At 56.3% G+C, this 8,270-nt stretch overlaps 1 long non-coding RNA gene across 1 annotated transcript; it reads right to left on the bottom strand.

The window, feature by feature from the left end:
- Positions 1–848: 848 nt before the first annotated feature.
- On the bottom strand, positions 849–5,602 carry LOC126652393 (uncharacterized). The gene is made up of 4 exons (XR_007631966.1): positions 5,559–5,602; positions 4,694–4,764; positions 2,034–2,097; positions 849–971 (listed from the first exon to the last, which is right to left on the bottom strand). It is a non-coding gene; the product is annotated as an uncharacterized LOC126652393 (long non-coding RNA).
- Positions 5,603–8,270: the final 2,668 nt, after the last annotated feature.

The raw sequence follows: 8,270 nt of genomic DNA, 5'->3' as shown, positions 1-8,270 counted from the left end.
GAGGGTCCTGGGAGGATTTGGGGGATTTGGGGGTCCTGGGGAGGTTTGGGGGGGATTTGGGGATCCTGGGGAGGTTTGGGGGGATTTGGGAGTCCTGGGGAGATTTGGGGGCTCTGGGAGGTTTGGGGGGTATTTGGGAGTCCTGAGAGTGTTTGGAGGGATTTGGGGAGTCCTGGGGGATTTGGGAGGGTTTGAGGGGTCCTGAGGGTGTTTGGGGGATTTGGGAGTCCTGGGGGGATTTGGGGGTCCTGGGAAGATTTAGGGGATTTGGGGGATCCTGGGGGTTTGGGGAGTCCTAGGGGGATTTGAGGGGTCCTGGGGGATTTGGGGGATCCTGGGGGCTTTAGGGGGATTTCAGGGGTGATTTGGGGGTCCTGGGGGGGTTTGGGGGATTTGGGGGTTCCTGGGGAGGTTTAGGGGATTTGGGGATCCTGGGGGGTTTGGGGGATTTGAGGAGTCCTGAGGGACGACTGGGGAATTTTGAGGAGTTTAGGGGGCTTGAAGGGGATTTGAGGCATTTTGGGGGGATTTTGGGATCCCAGGGTGGATTTTGGGGGTCCCAGGGTGGGATTTTGGGGTCCCAGGGTGGATTTTGGGGGTCCCAGGGTGGATTTGGGAGTCCCAGGGTGGATTTTGGGGGTCCCAGGTGGGGTTTTGGGGTCCCAGGGTGGATTTTGGGGTCCCAGAGTGGATTTTGGGGGTCCCAGGTGGGGTTTTGGGGGTCCCAGGGTGGGATTTTGGGGGTCCCAGGGTGGGATTTTGGGGGTCTCAGGGTGGGTTTTGGGGGTCCCAGGTGGATTTGGGGGTCCCAGGGTGGATTTTGGGGTCCCAAGATGGATTTTGGGGTACCTGATTTTGGGTTCCCCCCCCAGTTTGGGGAGGACCCCGTTGAGGCTCCTCTGGAGGTGCTGGAGGTGGGAAATGAGGGGGGGCAACGACCCCCAAATCCCCCCCACGGCCCCCCAACAGTCCTGGGGAGGGGAGGGGAGGGCTCAGGGACCCCCCAAAATTAGGGCAGGTCCCCAAATCCCCCTAAAATCACCCCAAAATCCACCCAAATCCCCTCAAAATTCACCCAAATCACCCCAAAATCCACCCCAATCCCCCAAAAATTCACCCAAATCTCCTTAAAATTCACTCAAATACCTTAAAATTCACCCAAATTTCCTTAAAATCCACCCAAAATCAAATAAAATTCACTAAAATCTTCTTAAAATCCACCCAAGTCCCTTCAAAACCGACACAAATTCCCTTAAAATCCACCCAAAGTTCCTTAAAATCCACCCAGGACCCCCAAAAATCCACCCCAGACCCTCTAAAATCCCTTAAAATCCACCCAGGGGTTCCAAAATTCCTTAAAATCCACTCAGGACCCCCAAAAATCCCTTAAAATCCACCCAAGATCTACCAAAACCCCCCCAAGACCCCCCAAAATCCACCCAGGGCCCCCCAAAATCCCTTAAAATCCACCCAGGACCCCTCAAAATCCTTCCTGGACCCCCCAAAATCTCCCCTGGGCTCCCAAAATTCCCCAGACCCCAGAAATGCCCCCATGGACCCCCAAATAACTTTTAATCCCCACAAGACCCCCCAAAACCCACCCAAGACCCCAGAATCCACCCAGGACCCCCAAAATCCACCCAGGACCCCCAAAATCCCTTAAAATTCACCCAAGATCCACCAAACCCCCAAAACCCCTGAAATCCACCCAGGACCCCCAAAATCCTCTTCCGGACCCTCAAAAATTCTTCCAGACCCCCAAAATCCCTCAGACCCCCCAAAATCCTCTCAGACCCCCCAAAATCCCCTCAGACCCCCAAAATCCCCTCAGACCCCCAAAATCCTCTCAGACCCCCCAAAATCCCCTCAGACCCCCCCAAAATCCTCTCAGAACCCCCCAAAATCCCCTCAGAACCCCTCAAAATCCCTCAGACCCCCCAAAATCCTCTCAGACCCCTCCAAAATCCCCTCAGAACCCCCCAAAATCCCCTCAGACACCCCCAAATCCTCTCAGACCCCCCCAAAACGCTCACCTGGATGAGCTGGGTCACGGTGGGTGGGGCCTCAGCTGAGGGGGCGGGGCTTGACATCAGCAACCTGCAATGGGGGACCCCAAATTCACCCCAAAATCAGCCCCAAATCCCACTTGAATTCACCCAAAAACCAGCCCCAAATCTCACTTGAATTCACCTGAATATGAGCTCCAAATCCTGCCCAAATTCACCCAAAAATCAGCCCCAAATCCCACCCAAATTCCTCCAAAAATGAGCTCCAAATCCCACCCAAATTCACCCAGAAATCAGCCCCAAATCCCCCCAAAATCAGCCCCTAATCCCACCCAAACTGACCCCCAAATCCCACACAAATCCACCCAAAAATCAGCCCCAAATCCCACCCACATTGACCCAAAAATGCACCCCAAAATCTGACCAGATTGCCCAAAAGTGAGCCCAAAATTCACCCCAAATGCCCCCCAAATTCACCCAAAAATCAGCCCCAAATCCCACCCAAATTCACCCCAAAATCAGCCCCAAATTCATCCCAAAGTCACCCAAAAATTAGCCCAAAATCCATCTAAAGTCACCCAAAACCCAGCCCCAAATCCCACCCAAATTCACCCCAAAATCAGCCCCAAATCCCCCCCAAATTCACCCAAAAATCAGCCCCAAATCCCACGCAAATCCCACCCAAAAATCAGCCCCAAATCCCCCCCAAACCCACCCAAAACTGACCCCCAAATCCCCCCAAATCCACCCAAAAATCAGCCCCAAATCCCCCCCAAATTCACCCCAAAATCAGCCTCAAATCCCACCCAAAGCCACCCAAAAATGAGCCCCAAATCCCCCCAAATTCACCCCAAAATCAGCCCCAAATCCCGCCCTGTTCCTCTTGGCTCCACCCCCAGCTGGGAAGCCCCTCCCCCTGCTGTCAATTGGCCACACCCCCTTAAGCCCCATCCCTAAAAGCATTGACCACACCCATTTAAGCCACACCCCCAATTAAGCCCCTCCCACAAACCCCACCCCATTCCTTGGCCACACCCCCTCATTTAGGCCCCACCCCAATAACCACACTCCTATTAAGCCCCTCCCACAAACCCCACCCCCAAATCCTTGGCCACACCCACTCCCTTAAGCCCCACCCCCAATGACCACACCCCAATTAAGCCCCACTCCCCAAATCCTTGGCCACACCCCTCCCTTAAGCTCTCCACCCCAAGGGCCACACCCCAAATAAGCCCCACCCCAAATCCTTGGCCACACCCCTCCCTTAAGCCCCACCCCAAGGGCCACACCCCAAATAAGCCCCACCCCCAAATCCTTGGCCACACCCACTCCCTTAAGCTCCCACCCCCAATGGCCACACCCCAAATAAGCCCCACCCCCAAATCCTTGGCCACACCCACTCCCTTAAGCCCCACCCCCAAATCCTTGGCCACACCCTCTCATTTAAGCCCCACCCCAATGGCCACACCCCAATTAAGCCCCATCCCCAAGTCCTTGGCCACACCCCCTCATTTAAGCCACACCCCTGATGACCACACCGATTAAGCCCTCCCACAAACCCCACCCCCATTCCTTGGCCACACCCCCTCATTTAAGCCACACCCCAATGACCACACCCTAATTAGGCCCCACCTCCCAAACCCCACCCTCACATCCTTGGCCATACCCCCAATTAAGCCCCTCCCACAAACCCCACCCCCAAATCCTTGGCCACACCCCTCATTTAAGCCCCACCCCAATGACCACACCCTAATTAGGCCCCACCTCCCAAACCCCACTCCTCACATCCTTGGCCATACCCCCAATTAAGCCCCTCCCACAAACCCCACCCCCAAATCCTTGGCCACACCCCCTCATTTAAGCCACACCCCCAATCAAGCCACTCCCACAAACTCCTCCCTCATTCCTTGGCCACACCCCCTCATTTAAGCCACACCCCCAATTAAGCCCCTCCCACAATCCCCACCCCCAAATCCTTGGCCACACCCCCTCATTTAAGCCCCACCCCAATGACCACACCCCAATTAAGCCCCACCCCCAAATCTGTGGCCACACCACCTCCCTTAAGCCCCACCCCCAATGACCACACCCCATTTAAGCCCCTCCCACAAACCCAACTCCCAAATCCTTGGCCACACCCCCTCATTTAAGCCACACCCCCAATGGCCACACCCCAAATAAGCCCCACCCCCAAATCCTTGGCCACACCCACTCACCTAAGCCCCACCCCCAATAACCACACCCCAATCAAGCCACTCCCACAAACCCCACCCCCAAATCCTTGGCCACACCCCTCATTTGCCACACCCCCAATTAAGCCCCTCCCACAAACCCCACTCCCAAATCCTGGCCACACCCCTCATTTAAGCCCCACCCCCAATGGCCACACCCCAACTAAGCCCCCACTCCCAAATCCTTGGCCACACCCCCTCATTTAAACCCCACCCCCAAATAATTGGCCACACCCCTCATTTAAGCCCCACTCCTCCCAAGCCACGCCCCCTCCGTGAGGCCCCGCCCACCTGGTGCTGTGATTGGCCAGCAGCTCCAGCGCCCCCAGGAATAACCACCCAGGCCACGCCCCCTCCGCGAGGCCCCGCCCACCTGGTGCTGTGATTGGCCAGCAGCTCCACCCCCTCCCAGGAATAACCACCCAAGCCACGCCCCCTCCACGAGGCCCCGCCCACCTGGTGCTGTGATTGGCCAGCAGCTCCAGCGCCCCCAGGACGGCCCCGGGGCGGTGCCGCCTCAGCTCGGCCTGCGGGGGGCGCTGAGCGTCATGGGCGGGGCCAGAGCGGGGACACGCCCACCCCGGTCATGGGACACGCCCACCGAGGGGAACGGCCCCCAATCCCACCCGAATCACCCAAAATCAGCCCCAAATCCCACCCAAATTCACCCAAAATGAGCCCCAAATTCACCCCAAATCAGCCCCAAATCCCACCCAAAAATCAGCCCCAAATTCACCCAAAATCAGCCCCAAATCCCACCCAAAAATCAGCCCCAAATCCCACCCAAATTCAGCCCCAAATTCCACCCAAAATCAGCCCCAAATCCCACCCAAATTCACCCAAAAGTCAGCCCCAAATTCACCCAAAAATGAGCCCCAAATCCCACCCGAATTCACCCCAAAATCAGTTCCAAATTCATCCCAAATTCACCCAAAAATCAGCCCCAAATCCCCCCGAAAATGAGCCCCAAATCCCACTCAAATTCACCCAAAAGTCAGCTCCAAATTCATCCCAAATTCACCCAAAAATGAGTTCAAATTTAACCCAAAATGAACCCCAAATCCCACCCAAATTCACCCCAAAATCAGCCCCAAATCCCACCCAAATTCACCCAAAAATCAGCCCCAAATCCCACCCAAATCTAGCCAAAAATTAGCCCCAAATCCCACCCAAATTCACCCAAAAATCAGCCCCAAATCCCATCCAAACTGACCCAAAAATGAGCCCCAAATCCCACCCAAATCCACCCCAAATTGACCCCCAACCACCCCAAATTCACCCTAACCCGCCAGGCCACGCCCACCACCCAAGCCCCGCCCACCTCGGCCTTTTCCCGCCAATCCTCGTCGCGTTCCTGGGAATCCCTGGGGGGATTGATTGACAGGTCAGACAAATTAGGGGTGATTGACAGGTCAGAGGTGATTAATTAACAGTTCAGGGGTGATTGATTGACAGCTCACAGGTGATTGATTGACAGCTCAGGAAAATTGATTAACAGCTCAGGGTGATTGATTGACAACTCAGGGATGATTGATTGACAGTTCAGGGTGATTGATTGACAACTCAGGGATGATTGATTGACAGTTCAGGGTGATTGATTGACAGCTCTGGATGACTGACTGACAGCTCAAAGGCAACTGATTGACAGCCCAGGGGTGATTGATTGACACATCAGAGGTGATTGATTGACAACTCAAGGTGATAGATTGACAGCTCAGGGGCGATTGATTGACAGATCAGAGACGATTGATTAACAGTTCAGGAGTGATTGATTGACAGATTAGAGGTGACTGATTGACAGCTCAGGGGTGATTAATTGGCAGTTCAGGAGCGATTGATTGACAGCTCAAGGGGGATTGATTGACAGGTCAAGGTGATTGATAGCTCAGAGCTGATTGACAGCTCAGGGGTGATTGACAGATTAGAGATGATTGACAACTCAAGATGATGGATTGACACCTCAGGAGTGATTGATTGACACCTCAAGGGTGATTGATTGGCAGCACAGGGGTGATTGACAGCTCAGGGGTGATTGATTGACAAGTCAGAGTGATTGATTGACAGACCAGGGGTGATTGATTAACATCTCAGGGGTGATTGATTGACAGGTTAGAGGTGATTGATTGACAGGTTAGAGGTGATTGACAGCTCAGGGTAATTGATTGACAGCTCAGGGTGATTGATTGACAAATTAGGGGTGATTGATTAACATCTCAGGGGTGATTGACTGACAGCTTAGGGGTGATTGACAGCTCAGGGGTGATGGATTGACAGGTAATGGGTGATTGACAGCTCAGGGGTGATTGATTGACAGCCGGGTGGGCGTGGCCAGGCATAGGGGGTGTGTCTTACCCCTCCAGTGGGCGTGGCTCCAAAAAGTCCTCCCCCCCCTTGCTCTGGCAAAGCCTCCTCACGGAGCTCTGGGGAGGGGGCGGGGCCTGTCAGGGAGGCCACGCCCACCCCACTCAGGCCACGCCCACCCCAGGCCACGCCCCCAAAACTCACCAGCACCTCTGGCTCCGCCCCCAAGGCCACGGCGGCCAAAAGCTCCGCCCTCGTTGGGTGGGGCCTGCGGGGAGGACACGCCCACTTTGGGATGGCCACGCCCACTTCAGGATGGCCACGCCCACACCAAACCCCACCCCCTGTCGCCCAAAGCCACGCCCATCACAGGAAGCTCCACCCCCTTCCAAGAAGCCCCGCCCACCCCCTCAGTGTCGTTTTGTGGAAGCTCCACCCACTTCTCAAGCCCCACCCACTTTCTGAAGCTCCACCCCTTAAAGGCCACACCCACCAGGACAAGCTCCACCCACTCTCCAAGCCCCACCCACTCCCAGTTAAGCCCCACCCCTACACAAAGCCCCACCCCTTTGCAGGCCCCACCCACCTCCTGGAAGCCACACCCACCACAAATTAGCCCCACCCACTCCCATTTAAGCCCCACCCACCTCCAGCAAGCCACACCCACTCCATTAAGCCCCACCTACCTCCAGTAGCCCCACCCACTGTTCATTTAAGCCCCACCCTCTTCCACTGAAGCCCCACCCACCTCCAGGAAGCCACACCCACCCCCATTAGCCCTGCCTGCTCCAATTAAGCCCCCACCCTCTCCCTCAGCCACACCCCCTTCAAAGCCCCACCCACCACCATTAGCTCCACCTACTCCTCACATAAGCCCCACCCTTCCCAGGCCCCACCCACCTCCAGGAAGCCCCACCCACCTCATTAGCCCCACCCAATCCCATTAGCTCCACCCCTCTTCATTTAAGCCACACCTTCTTCCCCAAAGCCCCACCTACCTCCAGGATGCCACACCCACCACTTTTAGTCCCACCCACTCCCATTTAAGCCCCACCCCTTCCCCAAGCACCACCCACCCTCATTAGCCCCTCCCACCTCCAGGAAGCCACACCCACCACCATTAACTCCACCCACTGCCATTTAAGCCCCTCCCACCTCCATTAGCCCCACCCACTCCCCATTTAAGCCTCTCCCACTCCCAGGAAGCCCACACCCACACTCACTAGCCCCACCTACTCCTATTTAAGCCCCTCCCACCACCATTAACCCCACCCACTGCCATTTAAGCCCCTCCCACCTCCAGGAAGCCACACCTACTCCATTGAAGCCCCTCCCATCTCCGGGAAGCCACACCCACTCCATCAAAGCCCCTCCCACCACCATTAGCCCCACCCACTCACACATAAGCCCCTCCCACCCCTGGAAGCCCCGCCCCCTGACCTGTGGGGGGGTGCAGAGAGCGCCCCCTGCAGGCTCCGCAGCCCCTCCGGCCCAGGCTCCGCCCCCAGCAGCCGAAGCTCCGCCCCCCGCTGAAGCTCCGCCCACCAGCGGCTCTGCCCCGCCCTCAACGACTCCTCTGGGGGGGAAAGGGGGGAAAAAGGGGGGTCAGGGACCCAAAAATGGGACAAAAGACCCCAAAAATGGGTCAGGGAGCACAAAAATGGGGTCAGGGAGTCAAAAAATGAGGTTAGGGACCCAAAAAATGGGGTCAGGGATCCAAAAATGGGGTCAG

This window comes from Myiozetetes cayanensis, unplaced genomic scaffold, assembly GCF_022539395.1.
Source record: "Myiozetetes cayanensis isolate MyiCay16 unplaced genomic scaffold, myiCay2020 scf815, whole genome shotgun sequence".
Classification (NCBI taxonomy): Eukaryota; Metazoa; Chordata; class Aves; order Passeriformes; family Tyrannidae; genus Myiozetetes; species Myiozetetes cayanensis.
This window is presented reverse-complemented; position numbering and strand designations above follow the sequence as displayed.